This window comes from Spermophilus citellus (genome assembly GCF_964194105.1).
Source record: "Spermophilus citellus genome assembly, chromosome: 4".
NCBI lineage: Eukaryota > Metazoa > Chordata > Mammalia > Rodentia > Sciuridae > Spermophilus > Spermophilus citellus.
The window spans coordinates 39,879,441-39,900,850 of record NC_138185.1 but is presented as its reverse complement, the minus strand read 5'-3'; the positions used below and the strand labels follow the sequence as shown (position 1 = coordinate 39,900,850).

The 21,410-nt window shown below is 34.0% G+C and overlaps 1 protein-coding gene across 2 annotated transcripts in view; it reads right to left on the bottom strand.

Moving 5' to 3' along the window:
* MACROD2 (mono-ADP ribosylhydrolase 2) overlaps nucleotides 1-21,410 on the bottom strand; it is a 2,040,087-nt gene that overhangs the window by 1,454,593 nt on the left and 564,084 nt on the right. The window lies entirely within an intron of this gene.

The window sequence follows — 21,410 nt, the reverse complement described above, 5'->3', positions numbered from 1 at the left end:
ATGAAACTTGAATTAAAAATAAAAAACCTCACAGATTGTTTAAAAATTATCTGATGTATAAGGTCAAATTATGGAGAAAAGTTTAAAAATTAGATAAAAATTAAGCTATTTAAATTAGCTTATATTTGACATTTTTATAATATGACATTTAAATTGCTACTACTTGTGTCTCAATTGTGAAAATAAATCTGCTATTAATATGTGTTTTTTATTTATTTATTTATTGAAATACAAATAATTTTCTCTTGTAAGAGCCTTTAAAATCCGATGCAGTTTTCTGAATATGTAAAAATTTAAGAATGTGGCATGGCAGAATAGAAAGAATATTAGATTATATTTCAGAAATCCTGTGTTCTGTATCTACCTCAAAAACATGCTTGCTTGGAAAATTCAATGAAGCCACTCAGACTGAGTGTCTAAAGTGTCTAGGTGTCTAGACTCACCAATGTAATGACACTGAGGAAAATGACAGCCATTCCTTATACTTTATAGTTTCACGATTCTAGGTCAAGGAATGGTTGTTCCAAATCTAACACCAAGCTATTAATTCCTTATATAATTTTAAAAATTAAATTCTAAAGGCCTCATTCTAAAGTTTAGATTTAAGAAGAGCTATCATTTAATCATTTTTAAGTGTAAACATTACTATGGTTGTGAAGTATGTATGTGCTTTACAACTTCAGGAAAGTATTCTGCAACATAAAATTATTTATTAGTGCATAAATCTTAGTGTACTAAATAGAGTCTTTATTTTAAAACTCTGCATAGTTTGGGATTTCATTAATAGGATACTTCAATGTAGCAATTTATAATTTGAATATATTTCTCAATATTCACATCCTCAATGATTTGACCATCCAATGCCTTTAAGTGATCTTAAACAGTATTATTGATGAAGAGGTGTTATTCCTTTAATAATAGAGTAGCAGAGTCTAACATTTGAGAATCACATCCAGAAAGATGGTCAAAAATAACATTTTATCTCCAAATGAGGTTATTAATACAGACAACTGGAAAATACTACATCAAAAGAGTATGGTACTTACCACACAATTCAAATTCATTACTACCACTGAATATATTCTTAAAGCTTAAGAAATAAATGTAACTTAAATATGTGTTCTAATAAATCTTACAATTCACTTGAAAATACTCCAGTTATATTCATGTTTTGCTAATATCAGACCTTTGATTTCTGTTTTTAAAATATACCAAAAGTTGTGAAAAATGCGATGGCCTTCTACTACCTCTAAGAACCTTTATCTAACAGTGTTTGCAAATAGAAAGTACAAATGTCACTGGAAAGTGTCACAGTTACATTTGATCCAACCTTTTAATTATATCCAAATAAGGCAAAGTCCTGTCACATGTTCTTGACTTGGGGCCTCCATATTTTGCACTGTCTGAATTAATCAACCAGTTCCCCAAAGCAACTGTGCCATTAGCAGCTCTAGAGGCATACTGAACATGGCAGTTACATTTTGAAACCAGTAGCAGAGATTAAAAAAAAAATTGAAATGGACTCTGGCAAGAGAACCAGGCTCACATAAAGAACCTCTCATAAGGGCTTCCTTGAATCTGAGAAAAAAAAATCTGTCAGGTGGCAGCAGGGCTTTGTGGTTCATGCCATCTCATTCCCTTTGTTTTTAATCACCCATGAAGAGCGGCAGCTCTGTTGCTATTGGCTATCAAATCACATCAAAACCTGGACTGAAATATGCACATTTTGAAGCCTCTGCTCAAGCAGTATAAGCTTCTCTGTGTCATTTTGAGGAACAAGTAATGACATCCTTTCTTCTCTTTCATAAATACTAATCACGGGGGTGGAAAATCTGAATTAGGAAATCAGTGTACTGGTACCTGTTCTTGATGCACACAGCCTAAATAATCATGTGCCTATGAAAAAATTCATTATTTTACAAAATGCATATAATCTAGGCTAACCAATGTAATAACAAAGGCAACTACTTATTTAGGTGCCTATAATATACATAGGCATTTTAATAGAAATGAAATTTTCTTCCAACAAGTTCTATATACTTAATTGCAGCATTAAAAGCATCATCCAGCAGAAAGATAAATATTTGCTTAGGTACTTTTATTGCACTGGATTTGAGCAATAATGTGCCATTATTATAAAGTTCACTGACCTGTGTAGAACATTTCCTTTTTAAAATTACATTTAATTATGCATGATTTTATGTGTCAATTAAAAAAATGAAATTAAAAAAATTCACTTAAAAATAAATAGGATTATATTTAACACATTCCTCATCCAAATAAAGCTCTAATGAGGAATTATAAAGTTTGCCTACACTTATAATAAATACTAATATATGTATTTATAAGATGTATATATGTATATGAAAATCAGTGAATTATTTTATTTAAAATGGGATTGTTAAAATCATGAATATACATTGAAATTCAATTGATGCAATGTGATGTGACATAGAATAAATAGAATTGTGAGTTTCTGGCATTTCCCAAGTATGTGGTCCAGGGGCTCCTGGGCATTCCTGCAATGTTTTTCAGGGAGTCCATGAGGTCAAAACTATTTTATAATAATACTAAGATTTTATTTAACCTCTAAAGTCTTTTTTTCAAGAGTGAACAATGAGCTTTTTTTTCAGAGGCTATAGTTATTAGTCTGTTTTTCATTACTATAACTAAATATCTGAAGCTGGGTAACTTTATTTTAAAAAGAGCTTATTAGCCCTTAGGTTTTGTTTGTTTGTTTTTTGTAAGATAAGGTACCAGGGATTGAACTCAGGGGCATTTGATCACTGAGACACATCCCCAGGCCTATTTTGTATTTTTTTTTTTTTTAGAGACAGCGTCTCACCAAGTTGGTTAGGACCTCATTTTTGCTGAGGCTGGCTTGGAACTTGCAATCTTCCTGCCTCAGTCTCCTGAGCCACTAGGATTACAACCATGCGCCACCAGGCTGGCTAGCCCTTAGTTTTGAAGGGCTGAAAGTCTAAGACCAGACCTCTGATGAGGGCCTAATGGCAGAGGGTATAACAGCAGGGATACATGTGGGAACAAGAGATCACACAGCACAAGGGAGGAAGCCAAAGAGAGATTCAGAGGTCAGGTCCAGGCTTTTACAGCAACTCCATCTCAAGAGAACTACCTGAATCCCCAATGGCTTCCAGACCTTTCACTAGGCTCCACCTCTTAAAGGTCCCACCACCATACTGAGAACCAAGCTTCCAACATATACACCTTTGAGACACAAACCATATCCAAACCATAGCACATGTGATATGTGATACCATAAGAAATTGAATGCCCAGATAGGAGAATCCAGCTGTTTTCTGTTCAGGCAGACATTAAAGTGTTTTTCAAAAATCTAAACTGATGTTGCTCTTCTTAATAAAAATTCATATTTGAAAAAGGAATAAGATATGGAGTGTAAACCAGCACAGAATGACAGCCTTAGAATATGCCATATTCTCAAGAGACCTGGCACCTGACTGCTAAGGTGTAGTGGTACTGGCTCACAGAGAGCAGAGGTGATCCCCATTATCTTTCTCCCTTATGGAACCTTGAATACATGAGGCCCTTCTAGGAAAGTCAGTTCTTCATGGGTTGAAGCTACTTTTTTATGCACCTGGAATGGTAGCCTTGATGGAAGTTGTACGGTATTTCTAGGGAGACAAGCAACAGCTGAGATTGTACATATGGGATACCCATGCCTGGAATAAGCCATTATTTGGGCCTCAGAATATTTCTTCTGGGACCTACCCATCTCAGTCTTGCTCCTGCCAGTGGACCAAAGCAAATGTGGACTTTAGATGGGTTTAACCATGATCCACAACTTTTTTGGGTAAAGATCAAATTATTGTTCGCAGTTGTTTGGTTATTTTTTCCAATTGCCTATTCTATTGTGAGGTAAGGAACATTGTAAAAAGAGCAATAAGTATTCTCTAGGATCCAAAATTCTACCATCCTAAAAGAATAAAGTAACCTAGATTTTCACAAATGGGTTCATTTTCGGGGAAAAAAAAGGTATAATTTCTCTGAGATCTAATCAAATCCTTTATTATCATTCTCCTTTTTTTTTCTTTTCTTTTCTTTTTTTTTTTTTTTTTTTTTTTTGCACCAGGGATTGAACCCAGGGTCACTTAACCAGCAAGCCACATCTCCAGCCCTTTTTTATATTGTATTTAGAGGCAGAGTCTCAATGGAGTTGCTTGGGGTCTTGCTGCTGAGGCTGGCTTTGAATTTGCAATCCTTTTGCCTCAGCCTCCTGAGCCTCTGGGATTATACACACATACCACCACACCCAGCATCCATAACATTAACAGGTCTTGTCTGATATAAAACATATATACTCAGAGAATGGAAGAAACAAAATTTATATAAATTTGCACTTAATGTCTGCCTCTTAAAAGGTTGGGAGCTTCACAGTGACAGAAATCATTTCTTAGACATTTCTGACACTCCATAAGTATTTGATTAATAAATATAAAAATCAATAAGTGAATAAAATCCCAAGTTCTTAGAGAATGGGTAATATCATGATATGTTAGGCTTGGTTATACTCTAATAACATTTATTTATTTATGTCATTATTTATGTTCCCCTCAATATGGTGATAGTTAATTAAACTCAATTCTACACTATAGTGCGTAGTACAGCAAAGGGCCAGATACAGATTTCTGGGGATTTTCATTAATAGTAGGACAATATTAGCAGGAAGAATGTGCAACAGTTTTCTACTTTCATAGTTTTTTCAGTATTCTTGATTTAGGGATTTATTCACTAAAGAAATGTTTGGTAAGGAATGATTATTGTCAGACACACTTCTAGGAATTTAGCATATTATAATGAATGAGAAAGACAACCCCCCCCCATGATGTTGGCATACTTGTAAACAATCTATATAAAATAATACATACTTCAGAGACTCACCATTGACACATTCATTCTTAGGAATTATTGCAACCTGTTCTCACATGAGAAAATAAGGTCTGAAAGGGTGTAAGTGGCCAGGTCCAAGAACTCGATTTATCAAGGGCAGAGCCAGAATTCAAATCTGGTCTAATGGTACCAAATTGTGATGTTATTCCATAAGATTTTAACACCTCCTTACTACACACCAAACACTAAGCAAAAAAGCCTATTTCATGATGTCTAAGTTATTCTGTTTTTATATATACTATTCTCTACTTTTCTCTAAGGCTGCATTTTCTAAAATAGGTTATATAAACAGAATGGATAAAAACAGTAAACTGGATCCAATTTACATCAAATTCGTGATGCTATAAATATGTGTAAAGTTTTTATTGGAGTAGCATGACTATCACTTACATAATAATATCATATATGTATAAGTGATATATGAGTACTTCTCATATGTACATATAGCCTCGTGAATTTTTATTAATTGCACACCCTTTTCTAACCAGCATCAAAAAACATAACATCACTATTTCCTCAAAGCCCACACTCATGCTCACTTCCAGTCACTATATCATCCCCATAAGGATAACCACTATCCTGACTTCTAACAGATGAGAGTAGTTTTGTCCATTTCCCCCTTATTTTTTAAAGGTTTTTTTCTTATTTTTTTAATTGGTGCATTGTACATAATGGTGGGATTTGTTTTTACATATTCACTCATGCACACAATATAACAATATGATTTGGCCAATATCACTCAATTATGTCCATTACATGTTCTTAAGTGGAATCACACAGGATGTACTCCTTTACATCTGACTTCTTTCTCCTAATATTATGTATGTGAAATTCATTCTGTGTGTACTTAGAGATTGTTCATTCTTATTCAATTTACTTATCTTTTCTATATGGATTGACATTAGTTTCTATTGGCAACAATTATGTATAATGCTGCTATGAAGATTTTTTTTTTGGGGGATGGATACTGGGGATTCAACTCAGGGGCACTCAATCACTGAGCCACATCCATAGCCCTATTTAGTATTTTATTAGAGACAGAGTCTCACTGAGTTGCTTAATGCTTTGCTAAATTGCTGAGGATGGCTTTGAACTCCTGATCCTCCTGCTTCAGCTTCCCAAGCCACTGGGATTACAGGCATGCACCACCACACCTGGCTGCTATGAAGATCCTTTAGCAGTCTTCTGGCGAATAATTTACACAGTTTTCTTGAATGGCATTGCTAGATAATAAATCAGGTATAGATTCGGCTTTGGTAGAAACCATCAAAAAGCTTTCCAGAATGGCTTTGCTTGTTTAGTCTCTCAATAGCAGTGTTTAAGAAGTCCAATTGCTCTAGGATGTAAAAATTTAAATTAGATGCCAAGATGCCTTCAAAAATAGACACCAATCTATCTCTATTTATTGCACAGAAATATAGAAGGGACTGACATATCTTAACAATAGAAATAATATATTAAATAAATATACCTTTGTGCTCCCCATTATTGGTCTCTTCTTTAAGATACTTCCAAGTACCATCAAAATAGTGGCAAAGTAACAGCAAAAGTCCTGGGATGCAATACTATCTATGACAAATAATATTAAGCAAACACTTCCAAACTGAATGTAACTAATCATTTCACTGGAGTGATAATAGTCTTTTTTCTTCCCTTTCGTTCTCATATATCTATGCATTCTTGAAAATAAAGTAACTTTTTCCAAAATGACAGAAACTACTTAATGCATACAGACAAGCTGTTAGACAAGCAAAGTCAGTAAGAGTTTGAATAATAGGTCTTTCTTAATTGTAGAAAGAGTCCATGTTACAATTTGCAAAGACCGAATAACCCCAATTATAAGATAAAGCTATTTCTGACAAATCCTGTCTTTTGATTTTAAGAGAATGCCTATCAAAGAACTTTGAGCTGGCCAACACCTATGTGCATTCTAATTCTGTTAAATGGAAGATCAAAAATGCATAAAGTCTCCTGGAATATTTATCTTTTCTGCTCCCAAGTCTCTACCTAGAATCTGTGAAATGACAGGGAATAAATAATACTACAAAAGTCCAGTACGAGTACATAATAGACATTCAATAAGCCTTTAGTGACTAGTTAAATAGATGCATTTTAAAAATTAAGACTAATATGTGTATGACTATATCCCAGTGACTTTCACTTTCATGTTTAAATATAATTCACAAATATTTTAAAAACAATAAATAAAAAAGAATGACATAAACAGGTAAGGAAACCCAGTATTCTTTAGATTTATTTTTTAATCATTTGTTTTAATTAGTTATACATGACAGTAGAGTATACTTCGATACATCATACATAATGGAGTACAATTTCTCATTCTTCAAGTTGTACATGATGTAGAATCACCAGGGTCATATAATTACATATGTACATAGAGTAATAATGTCTGCTTCATTCTACTATCCTTCCTATGTCCATACCTCTGCCCCTCTCTTCATTCCCTTCTACCTAATCTAAAGTAACTCTGTTCTTCCCTAGCCTCCCCCATTGTGAATTAGCATCCAAATATCAGGGGAAAAAAAAACAACACCAAAAGCAAATAACCATATCAATAAATGGGCTAAGAAACTATTAAATAGACACTTCACAGAAAAAAAAAATACAATTGATCAACAAATACATTAAAAAAATGTTCAACATCTCTAGCATTTAAGAATACAAATCAAAACTAAGATTTCATCCCACCCCAGTCAGAATGGCAATTATCAAGAATACAAACAAGAATAAATGTTGATGAAGATGTGGGGGATGGGGAAGGCACATTGCTGCTGGGAAGGAAAATCAGTGCAAACATTATGGAAAGCAGTGTGCAGAGTCCTCAGAAAACTTGGAATGGATCCACCATTTAACCCAGCTATCCCACTTCTTTATCTATACCCAAAGAACTTCAAATCAGCATATTACAATGGTACATCAATATTTATAGAAGCTCAATTCACAACAGCTAAACTATGGAACCAACGTAGGTGCCCTTCAACAAATGAACAAATTAAAAAATGTTGTATATATGTGTGTGTGTATACATATGTATATACATATATATATATTCCATCATATGTATAAATATGATGGAATATTACTCAGTCTTTAGGTTAATTTTTAACCATGATTACAATAAAATAGTGCTAAAAACAACTTCAATCATCAGGAGTTTGTGACTTCCCCGATGTGTATTGGCTAAGCAGCACATTCACAGATGCTGTAAAACTACCCCCAGTAATGAAAAGAGACACACTCCCCATATCTATTATCTTAATACTTGTTAGTGACTTAATAATAACCAATGCTAGATAATTGGGCCAGTCATAAAGATTAAAAAAAAAACTGAACCACATATATCTGTTTACTAGTGTATTATTTTTCTCCAGACCTGAATTTCACAAGGTATACTTCTAGAATCAACTGCTTCAAATAAGATACTTAAGAAAAACGTATATTCTGGGTAAGGTTCTCCTCAAACTTAACAATTCAAAATCCTTGGAGTAAAGTCAAGAAATCAGTTTTTTAACAAGCGCTTAAAGCAAAGTTTAGGAAACACTTTTCCAATTGGAATTGGAGATGCGTGGAAGGATTGGAGTGGGATGAAGGAGAAACAGGAGTAAACCAGGTTATATCATTCTTAGCTGCTATAAAATATGAATCACATAATTCTGTTTCCTTCTTTTTGACTAACCATTAGAATCATCTAAGTTGTGTTTTAAAAATAAAAACCCCTGGCTCCATCACAAACAAACTAAATCAGAATTTCTAAAGGAAGGACTGGGGTGTAAGTATTTTTGACAATGTTCCTCAAGTGAGTCTACTGGTGGGGCGAAGTTCGAGACACTGTGATAACTGACATGCACCCTCTTGAAATAATTAGCCTTGGCCACTGAGAGAGTTTAAAACTGTGAGTCTCAAATTTTCATAGGTATTAATCATATATCGTTTTCTTGATCTTTTTCCTGGTTGGAAAAAAAGTCCACAGACTTTTTTGTGCCAATCCTTTTCATTTCTATAGCTGACTGTTTCTTTACTCTTTCTTCTCAGTGGCTTTTATTGGAGTAAATCAATGATAAAAAAAAATTGTACAAGTCATAAAGTGGACATATGCTGGTAACCGGCATCCATATCAAGACACACAGAGAGAGAGAGACCAATAGTAGGATTCCAGAAGCCCCTTTGTGCCCCATTCTTGTCCTTATTCCTCCTACCCAAAATAATGGTAACCATCATCCTTATTTGTAATATCATAAAACTCAGTTTAGCCTGTTTTTGAAATTTATATAAACTGACTTACACACCATGTTCTCATTGGTATTCAGTTTAATTCACTCAACATTGAGAATGTGAAACTTTTCCATGTTGTATATACTTACAGTTGGCTTATCCTTTTTGCTATATTTCTTACGTAACAACATGCCACTATTAGTTCTTCCACTCTACTGTTGATTGTTTCCACTTTGGGACTGTTACTGGAATCTTCCATGAACATTCTCATGCATGTCTTTGATGAATATATGTTCTCATTTGTGTTGATTGTCCATCTATAAATGAAATTGCTAATCAGAGAGTAGGGGGTATATCTAGTTTTAGATCTACTGACAGTTTTCCAAAGAATTGGCACTTTTACTAGTAGAGGAGAAAAACCCCAGTTGATGTAATGTTTGGCATTATCTCTCTTTTTCTTTTTAACCATTTGTCTTGGGTTTCATTTGTATTTTCTGAAGTAGGTTTCCATAAAGGTGATATTTAGGATTCTAATTCCTTTGTAGGTCAACCCTGGACAGCTATAATATTCACAGGACCCCTGGCATCTAAGGTTTAAATTCCTGTTATCAATTTAGTCATATAAAAAACAGATACATTCCCCCTAAAATAAATTTGCCTAACTCCATTTTACTTTGATTATATAAGCAGAGGCAGAAGTAGTGATTTTCAGTACTCAGACTAATTTTACCCTTTCTAAAAAAATGTAAGAAAAATAAAAAGCAAGGAAACCTAAATCTTGGTACACTGCTCTACCATGTCTAGTAGGAAACTTCAAGGAAGAGTGCAGCATCATTAAACTGGGCTGGGGAACAGATTGGGTAGGCATGGAGGGATACAGAGTCTTCACTGTTCAATGTTTTTCTTCCCAGCGCAAACTCCACCTAAAAAAATTCATTTTTTAGTAATGGCTCGATATCTATACTATTAACAATGTAGGTGTGAAAGCAACATAATGTAAAATTGAAGTTGAATAGGATTTTTTCAAGAAAAGAAATGTAATTAATTCATAGAAGGTTAGCTAACAATATTATTCAACACTCTGGGGTTATTTTTCATTTTTCTTGTATGCTATTTTATCACTAAAAATGTAGCATAAATCTAGTCAGAAACCTAACTCCTAAAACGCATTGTGTCAGGAATACCACCCACTAATGAGACACCTCAAACACACAGAGATAGACAAAGGACAGGGAAAGATTGCTAGTTTAAAGGGAATCACGCCTGAGTGAGAATTTTGTCTTTTTTTCTTTCTTTCCTTCTTTTTTATTTTCTTTTTTTTATTGTTGAAGCAAAACAGAATTTCAGATTTTCATGCTGCCAGAACATCTCTCCTTGGCACTTCAAAGATAGATTGAGCTAGAAAAAGAACAGTTAGTGTACTCCCCCATGGTTTGGTAACCTTAAAGCGGACTGGGGCTGTAGCAGTTTATAGGGAGGGGGTTAATTTGAGACAGAGGCACCATACAACTAATCCACTCCCTCAGGCAGAATAGCTGTTTAGGAAGAGATTTAAAAGTAGGAAAAAGTCTCACATGGAAAAAAAAATGCATGCTATTTCTCAGAGAAGCCTTAATTTTCAGTGCATAATCTTTCCTTGCCTCCACCCCCAAAGAACTAAACCAATGTTATTTAAAGATTAATTAAATTAGGCAAGGAGAAAGTTCACTAAGGTTTATATAACACAAACCCATATAACAATTTTTTTTCTAATTATAAAGATTTCATGTTTGAACAAACACCTTTCTTCTAAGCTGCTGAACATATTCAGAGGTAAATTAAACTATTTGAGTAAGTTAAGCAATTACAACAAATTAGACAACAGCCTTACTTGCTCTCTAAACCACAAAGTCTTCATGAATGCTTTGCAATGACCCACAAATGGAACAATAAGAAGGATGCTAAAAGGTACTGTCAAAAGAACTGAACACTAAATGATGCAAGCTTTGTCTAAATCCATCCAAACAAAGGCGACAAATTGCCATGTCATGCATTGGAGAAACCTTCTTGTAAAGGAGTAATAATGAGATCCTTTGCCCTTCTACAATGTCAGATCATATCAAATACAAATGAGCAAACTCCAACTTGAATACATTTATTTCTTAAGTAATCATCTATTTCTTTAAAACATTTTTTTTTCATTTCACTGTTGTGTTTTCTCTGGAAGAAAAGTAACATAGATCATATAAATCCAACACAAAAATATGGTTATTATTCCATCAACTAGCCCAAAGCTTTTTATAAAATGGTGCCTCTCTCTTTCCTTAATGAATCTCTGATGCTGACATTGTTTTACAAGAGTGTTTCCTGGACTTTTGAATGTGGTACTTCTAAATATATGCTCCAATACCTTAGATGCCTATGCCCTTGGATGATCATTCTCTTCTTACATATGCTATTCATTATGGAGTGGGAGTATGTACAGAAAGCTTATCACATATAAATAGAAGTTTTAACTATAATTCTAACTTATTCATATTTTATACCAATGTAATAACTGGATTGAATATTTCCTTTTCCATCCAAATTTATGAATGCAAATGTGGTTTATTGAAATGTGGTTTATTGAAACTTCATTGATTCTGCAGCCAACTACAAATAGAGGCTTTGAAAAATTGTCAGCTGACAATATGCTTTATAGGGATGAAAAGCAAAATAATTAACAACCAGGACAGCACAGGCACTGACTAATCAGAACAAACACTGAGCCAGTCCAAATGATCATCACCTAAATAACAAGTATGGCCATGCTAGCATGTCCTGGCTAAAGAGCAAATCCAATAAACACGTTCTCCATGGTATCTGTTGATCTTCACTGGTATCTGTTGATGTTCAATAAGTTATAACAGGACACACACATGCACATACACCCACACACATCAATAACTTATTTTTCTTCTTTTATTTTTATATAGTATATCATTGACATTTATACACCTTCTTCATACCACTAGATACAAACCTAGCTCATTCTTTTTAGAACAATAACACATTGGGGCATAAATGTATCACCTCTCTATTGTTGGATCATTCCTCTATTGATGGATACCTAGGATATTTTATGTTATCCCAATAAAAAACTGCACTGCATAACATTAATACATATCATCTTTATGCCCCAATATTTTATGGTCTTCAATTCGGAAAGACAGAGTCTGAAAGTTAGGATTGTTCAGTTAAAAGAATTGTGTTTTCCTTTCAAGTAATTATGTGAGATGGCTTTCCAAAAAAGATTACAGCAACTCACATTCATTCCTGTGCTCCAACAGGCTCACACATGCTGAGGGTTATGCTGAGTTGTGGGTTGAGTTCCCTGGAAAGTAGCCCTTCAGAGTTGCCCAGCCTGGAGGCAAGGAGGTTGGACTTTCACATCTCACATCATTAGTCATTGCTTGCAGGCCATCCTTAGGGAGGGGACATAATCTTGGGCAAGGCTGCTTGCTCTCTTTGAGAAGAATTCTTGGAGGGGAAATCAGCTAGGAATTGTTGCCTACCCAGAAGTTTTAGCAGAAGAGTGAATGCTTCCATCCTAAAGAAGTATCTGACCCCACCTAATAAGTATCAAATGTATCTTATTGCTGTTTTCATCTATATTTCTCTAATAATAAAGGAAAATATTTTCACATGTTCATTTACCTTTGCAGTTTCTCTACTGTGACAAGCTTCTTTATGTCCTTTGCCCATATTTCTTTTGGTCGTGCTTTCTTATCTTTTTGTAGAAACTTTTATATATTAGAGAGTAGACCTTTGTTTATTATGAATTACAGTTATTTGTCCCAGAATATCATTTGTCATTACACTTAAAAAAATTGTGCTTAACCAAATTGGCATAATGGTCCTGGTAGGAAGTAGATGGAACTCTCAAAGGATTTACCTAAAAGAAATTAAATAAAAGGCCTATGTCCAGAGATGCAACCAGAGTTAAAGGAACCAAAAACAATAAAAAATAAAAAAGGTTCTAACAATAGAGAGCTGTCTCAACCACTATGACTTAGAGGTAAATGAGAATGACAAATTCCTATTGTTTCCAAGTTATTTGTCTAATGTATTTAGTTACAATGGCCCAGTGGACTAACACACTTCCACACACGATATCAGCAGAGACTGCCCAGGAACCAGACTCTTGTGCACACTCAGCAATAATAGAGAGGCCCATCCTCTGGTGTGAACAAAGACTGAATGGGGTACCTGGACTTATACTTCTGCCTGGAAGTAATGAGGCAATGTCCTCCTTCCCCTTTTAGAGCAAAGTCAGAGGAATCCAGTTTAAACAGGAGGTAAAAAAGATGAAAAGTTTCATAACATAATATAAAAATATCCAGGTATCAATAGAATATATTGAATGGAATGAAATATAACAAGTAATAAATGTCAACACCAAGATGACATGGATGTTAAAATTATGTAACAAAGAATGATAAAAATCCTACAATGAGCAGTTACAAACACACTTGAAGCAGGCAAAAATAGAAAGTCTCAGGAAAGAAGCAGAAGATATAAAGAAAAAAACACTGAAGGGTTGGAACTGAAAAATAGAATAACAAAAATTTAAAACCTCAGCGACTGTAATCAATAGCAAAATGAAAGGCACAGAGCAAAGAATCAGTGATTTGGAAGGTAGCATGATAGAAACAACCCAGCATAAAAAACGTAAACTGCAAAAATAAAAAGTCAGAGCAACCTAACATTCATATAATCCGAGTACTGAAAGTAGAGGAGGAAGAGGCAAGGTTAAGAATATTTAAAAAGACTGAAATTTTTCCAAATTTGGCAAGAGACTAAAGACTAAAGATTCAAGAAACTGAACAAATCCTAAATAGGATAAACCCAAAGAAATCCATGCCAAAACACATCAGACTTAATGTTCTGAAAATTTATTTGACCTTGAAGGCTAGAGCAGAATGGCACAATATATCTCAGTGCAGAATGAGAAAAGGTGTCAAACCAGAATTCTAGACCTAATGAAATTATCCTTCAGAAATAAAGGAAGAATCAAGATATTCTTAACAGACTTTTATCACTAGCAGAACTTTCTTGTGAGGATGACTAAAAGAAGTTCTCTAAACAAAAAGGAAATAAGAAATAAGAAATCTATAGGATTTTCTTCTCTTTGTGAGTGTTCTACATTATATGTTATGGTTAAGGCAAAAATTATAACCGTGCCTGCTAGACACAGTGGTGAATAACAGTAATCCCAGTGACTTGGGAGGCTAAGGCTGGAGGATACAGGTTAGAGGTTAGCTCAGGCAATTAAGAGGCCCTGTCTTTAATTAATTAATTAATTAATTAAAAATAAACAAATAAAGGTTGAGATGTAATTCAGCAGTAGAGCATTTGCCTAGCATGTATGAGACCCTGGAATCAATCCCTAGCAACACACACACCCCTAACCTAATACGATTTTAAATATAGAGAAAATATATAAGAAATTATATTATAGATGGGGAAGAATAATGGGATACAAAATAAAATAAGATTTCTATATTTGAACATACAAAACAATACTGGTAGCCTATGATAAATTATATACATGCGCGCACACACACACACATTCACAGAATGAATAAGGCTGTGTGGGATTAAGGGAGGAATAGACATAATCTTAATGAAATTGAGACAATAGGGAACTAAGAAATAGATCCATAAAAATATGCCAAAGAATTCTTGGCAAAGCAACAAAAGCCACTGAAGAAAAGATAACCTTTTCAAATAACAGTGCTGGAGCATTTGAACATACATGGGCGAAAAAAGTGTACTTTAGCCTCTTTCACATAATGTTCAAAAAATAACTCCAAATGCATCATACACTTTTAGGGAAAACTTTTGGATAAAAATAGGAAAAAAATCTTTGGGATCTAGGAACACACACACACACAAGAAAAAAGAAAAGAAAAGAAAGAAAAACATGATTCATTAAAGGAAAACTGAATTTTGTCAAAATTTAAAACTTTTTCTCTGTTAAGACAATGGAAAAGCAAACTTCAGAATGTGAGAAGATATTTATAAACCACCTATACCCAGCATAGCACTAGCAGCTAGAATATATTTAAAAGCTCTCAAAACTAAATAGTAAAAAGCAACAAAAAAATTCAATTAGAAAATGGGCAAAGATGTAAAGAAATATTTACTAAAGATGATGTACTGATAACAAAACAAATGAAATGGTAAATGTAAATAAACCTACAAAGTAATATCAGTAATACCTATAAAAAGGGATAAAGTAAAAAAATAAGGATAATACATAATGCTGATGAGGATGCAGATAAATCAGATCATGCATATATTGATGGTAAGAATGTATTTTGCTCCTGCCACATTAGAAGATATTCTTGCAATTTCTTTAAAAAGTAATCATGCAACTAGCATTCCATCCAGCAATTGTACTCTTGAGCATTTAACCCAAAGAAGTAGACTTAAGTTAACACAAAAGCCTTTACATTAATGTTTATAGCAGCTTTATTCATAAAAGCCACAAAGTAGAAACAACCCTAATGTCCTTCAATAGATAAGTGGTGAAACAAACTCACACTGTGAGTTTACTCACACTGTGGCTAGCATATTACCCAGAAATAAAAAGAAAACAATTATTGATAGATTCAGCTACCTGTTTTTTTTTATTGGTTGTTCAAAACATTACAAAGCTCATGACATATCATCTTTCATACATTTGACTCAAGTGGGTTATGAACTCCCATTTTTACCCCAAATACAGATTGCAGAATCACATCGGTTACACATTCACATTTTTACATAATGGCATATTAGTGACTGTTGTATTCTGCTACCTTTCCTATCCCCTACTATCCCCCTCCCCTCCCCTCCCATCTTCCCTCTCTACCTCATCTGCTGTTGTTCAATTCTCTCCCTTGTTTCCCCCCCTTTCTCCTCACAACCTCTTATATGTAATTTTGTGTAACATTGAGGGTCTCCTACCATTTCCATACGATTTCCCTTCTCTCTCCCTTTCTCTCCCCCCACTCGTCTCTGTTTAATGTTAATCTTTTCCTCATGCTCTTCCTCTCAGCTACCTGTTTAAATCACCAGAGAACTGTGCAGAGGCAAGGAAGCCAATTACAATGGCACACAGTGTACTAATCAATTTCCATAACATTTTCAAAATGACAAAATGGTTAAGGATGGAGTGAGGTAGGAGGGACTTATACATTTCTATAAAAGGGAAATAAAAGGGATCTTCTAGTGATGGAAGAATTCTGTATCTTGACTGTTAATGTCAATAAATTAGCAGTGATATTACAGTATAGTTTTGCAAATTAAAAATTAGAACTTCTAGTCAAAGAAATTAATCTCACAAAAAGAACTAAATAGAAATTATAAAACTGATAGAGTGCTATGCTTATACAAAATATTACTACTAGGAGAAATTGGATAAAATGCATGGGAGGTCTCTTTTCACTATTCTTTTCCACTGTTTGTTAATATAAAATGACCTCAAAATGAAAAGCTGGAGAGAAAACATCAAATTCTTTACAGAGTGGTTATACCATTGTATATTCTCACTAACAATAAGAGATACAGATTCCATAAATTTTGCCAGCATTTACTACAGTCGACATTTAAAATTGTTAGCCATTCTACAATTATTAAGAATATAAGTAGTAATAAGTATCGAAGAAGATGTGGGAAAATGGTATAGTCATACATTGTTGGTGGGACTGAAAATTGGTGCAACCACTCTGGAAAGCAGTATGGAGATACCTCAGAAAACTTGGAATGGATCCACCGTTTGACCCAGCTATCCCACTCCTTGGTCTATACCCAAAGAACTTAAAATCAGCATATTACAGTGATGCAGCCACATCAATGTTTATAGCATCTCAATCCACAATAGCTAAACCATGGAAACAACCTAGATGCCCCTTGACAGATGAATGGATAAAGAAAATGAGGTACATATACACAATGGAATATTACTCAGCATTAAAGAAGAATGAAATTATGTATTTTCAGGTAAATAGATGGAACTAGAGAATATCATGCTAAGTGAAATAAGCCAATTCCAAAAAAACAAAAGCTGAATTTTTTTCTGATAAGAAAATGCTGATCCATAGTGGCCCAGGGGTGTAGGGAAGAAGGAACTTTGGTTTGTGTACAGGGCAGTGGGGTAAGGGGTGGGGTTGTGGGGATGGGAAGGACGGTAGAAAATGACAGACATTATTACCCTATATACATGTATGATTACATTAGTGGAGTGACTCTGCACCATGTATAGTCAGAGGAATGAGTAGTTGTGCTCCATTTGTGTACTATATGTCAAAATGCATCCTACTGTAAAGTAAATAAATTAATTTAAAAGATAAAAATAAAAAATGTTAGCCATTCTAATAAGTATGTAATGGTGCCTATTATTTTAAACCTTTACATATCTGACTTATTGAAATAATGCAGATTTATCCCAGATGTAAAGAAGAATCCAGTTCCCATTTTGAAGGACAGATCTCTGCTCTGTGAATTTATTGTTATTTATATACTCTGAGAGTTTTGTAACTTACTGTGTTTTTCCTTTTGAATTTGGCTTCCTGGAAACTTGTGCAAGAATTTTTTTTTCCTTGTGTAAGAACTAAAGCATCCTAGCTTCATGCTACCAGCCAGCTGTGTAAGCAGAGGAGGACGGGACAATGTAGGGGAGATGCTCATGGAAAACAGCAGATGAACAGCACTGGGAAGTGAGAAGAGAATTTAATTGAATTCTGTGCTTCTCCCTCAAGGGAAGGGTGCACAATACAATCTAGCCAAAGGTAGGTTATGATGGCAGGTTCTGACTATTCTTAGCCAATATTGACATCCAAAGTAAACCAGATCCATCCAAAATAAAGAATTAGACCAAAGATGGTTAAAATAATGCAGAAAATGACAATTTTTTCCAAGTTTTATTTGGAGGAGAAAAAAAAGACTATCACAGCAGAATCTAATGTAATCTCCTGCGAGAGGACAGGTAAGAACCTTGACAGACAACCAATCTAGAGAAATACTTTCCTCCACAATTCCCTATTCTATGAGAAAAGAAAGGAGAGGGGATGGGAATAAACAAGGAAGCCAAGAAACCCAGACAGAAGGGAAAGAGCAGACCTATGCATTTTTTAAGTCATCCAATTTGGGGTCTAGACTGATAGATTTACTGACATTCTCACTTCTGTATTTCCAGAAGAGGGGCATGCATCCAAAAGGTTCTTGGACACCAATTTCTAATAGGAATATGATTCAAGGCTGGAGTATAAAGGCCCAATATTACAGCTAACTGACAAATACTGTTGCAAACGTGTGTTTGCATAATATGTTTATTATGTCTAAGCTTTTTTAGGGTAAAAATGTTCACTTCATTTTGAAAGCAAGTGAATGTAGAATAATAAATAAACCAAGTTAAACAAAATAATGTCGAATGCAGAAAAAAAACAGTAAACTATATGTTTTGTATAATAGGTTCTAGTAAGAAGTGAATTTGACTCTATTTATGTATTTGGACAAAATGAAAAATTTTTATCACTGCAACAAAATTACACTCAAGGATGCTTCCTTTCCTCACCTCTTTCCTTATACAGGAGATCATGAAAAGAGCAGATGTTTCCAAATTATGACCATTAGTTTTACATCAAGCCCCCAGAAATTAAAAGAGAATTGGTTCTCCCCCCCTGCCCCCTCCCTGCCAAAATATCTTAATTCTTTTTCTATCATCCAGAGCACAGGTTCTATTTGGGATGTCCAGATGGCAGTAAAGTAACATGTTTCCTGCTAAATCAGTAAAGTGCTGATTATTGTTAAGAACTATTAAAGTGAAAAAAATTAAATATTTTTGTTTCACATTCTGGTTTATTTACTTCTTTGACCTAGAATTGCAATTCTTGTTAGAATATTTTTGATATTTCAGTCTCATGTTAATTAATTTAGCTTGTCTTGGTATGTCAATCTCATACCAATTGTTTCAGCTTTTTAAAACTGACTACCAAAAACTTATTCTTTACTTATGACTTGAAAAATGTAATTAAAACTGTAATACAGAGGCTGGGGGGGGTTGTAGCTCAGTGTTTGAGTTCTTGCCTAGCATATGTGAGGCACTGTGTTCCATCCTCAGCAACACATAAAAAAAATAAAATAAAGGTATTGTGTCCATGTACAACTAAAAAAATGTCTAATAAAATTTTTTTAAAAACCCTGTAACACAGCTGGGCCTTGTGGTGTAATGTGTGTAATCCCAGCAGCTAAGGAGGTTGAGGCAGAAGGATCTCGAGTTCAAAGCAAGCACCAGCAAGGTCCTGTCTCAAAATAAAAAAATGGCTGTGGATGTGGCACATTGGTTAAGTACCCCGAGTTCAATCCTTATACCAAAAAAAAAAAAAAAATGTAATTCAAGAGAGCACTACAAATTATGCTTCAAAGTATATTTTTCCTATTACATGGTCTATTTTGATGTGTCCTTTTCAAGTAATCCATATAAAGAATTTTATGTATCAAAATGTGGTGTTCTCTCCTCCTCAATACAGGTGAAACCTATACAAACTGAGATAATAATAATATCATCATGATTCATGTTATTTTTTTAGGTATTAGAAAAACATGTTAAAGTTTACCATCCCAAATGAAAAATGAAAGACTTTGGAAGGATCCTGTACTGTATTGACAATAAAAGTACAAAATTTCCATAACCAATCCCAAAATATAACAGGGATTAATGTTACTTTTTTAAAATTCAAAAGTCTCTGAGAACAAAAAATATTAATATACTAAACGGCTTTTCAACAATTGTTTCAAAATATTTACCTACCTTACAGTGGTTACTAGTACATAATCATAAGGAAGTCCATGAACAAACTAATCTTTGTTAAAGGTCAAGATATTTGAAAAGAACAATGTGAAAATGGCAGTCTTCTGAGCAGTTTACAAATGTAAAAATGTTTTCATCAAAATAGTTCTAAATAATATTATTATATGCGCTTGTATATAATTCCTCATATATAATTTATACATAAATTATAACAATAGATAAAGGTGTTTCTTCATTGTATATGGTATTAAAATTCCACCATATACCTCTATCTAGATGCTGCAATATAAAACTCTCAAAATCTAGGTGTTACTCTCTCTGGACAATATCTTAATTATTGCACATCACCATAAAGCAATAAACTTCATTTGAATCTGACAGTCCATCTGTTAAAGTTCCTGGTATATCTCACGGATGAAAAGAAATCAAACTGGATTCCACTGAAATAGTTTCTGAGGCTTCTTTTAGGTTAATAAGGTCAAATTCTAAAGTCTTATAAGAAGACAGGAATTAGAGATAAAAAGGCAAATTAAACTTCAGTATGTTTTATTAGTTTGACTACTGTTATATGAGCTAGAAATCAATGACTTTGTGGAATTAGAGCTAAAGTAAGTGTTGGCGTTCACCAGAACTCAATGAACATTGCCCAGAGTTGGTGGTAAAATAGCATGGGTAAAACATGACCAAGTCTGAGGGGTATGGCTCTACTGGAAGATGCAAAAAAAGGCATTGCATAATAGTATTCTCAAGAAAATCACCTCAGAAAAGCTGCTGTTTGGGAAATTCAAGCATAGAATGAATTATTTAAAATAATAAATGATAGATAATAATTGATGTAAAAAATTGTGACTTTAAATTTTAAAACGTCATATTTTCATTCATCTGAATCCTTGAGACAGGTTTCACTTCCTATGTTAGGCCCCATATTACTTGGAAAAAAATGAAGTCTGAATCTGAATAGTCTTGGGTTAAATTTTTACTCTGGTTTTCACTTTCTGTCATGGGTGGTGTGGGCGTCTGCTGCGTACATTAAGCTTAAGTACCCATTCCCAAGAACCCATGTGTGATTATTAAACAAGTCTTTCTGTCTAGTGGCTCTACCAAAGTCACCAAACTTTTAACATATTTAAAGGGCTTTAAAAAAACAAAACAAAACAAAATCTTGAAAATCCTGCTTTTAAAAACTCTGAATAGAATAGCAAGCTCCTGTCTGCTCTTGCTCAAAACAATCTCTGGCTGATCAAAAACACAGAATATTAATTATTAAGAACTAAGAAGTAGGGGCTGGGATTATGACTCAGTGGTAGAGCACTCGTCTAGCACATGTGAGGCCCTTGGTTCAATCCTCAGCACCACATAAAAATAAATAAAAAAAATAAAGGTATTGTTTCCAACCACTTCCAAAAAGTGAAAAATGTTTAAAACAAAGAAT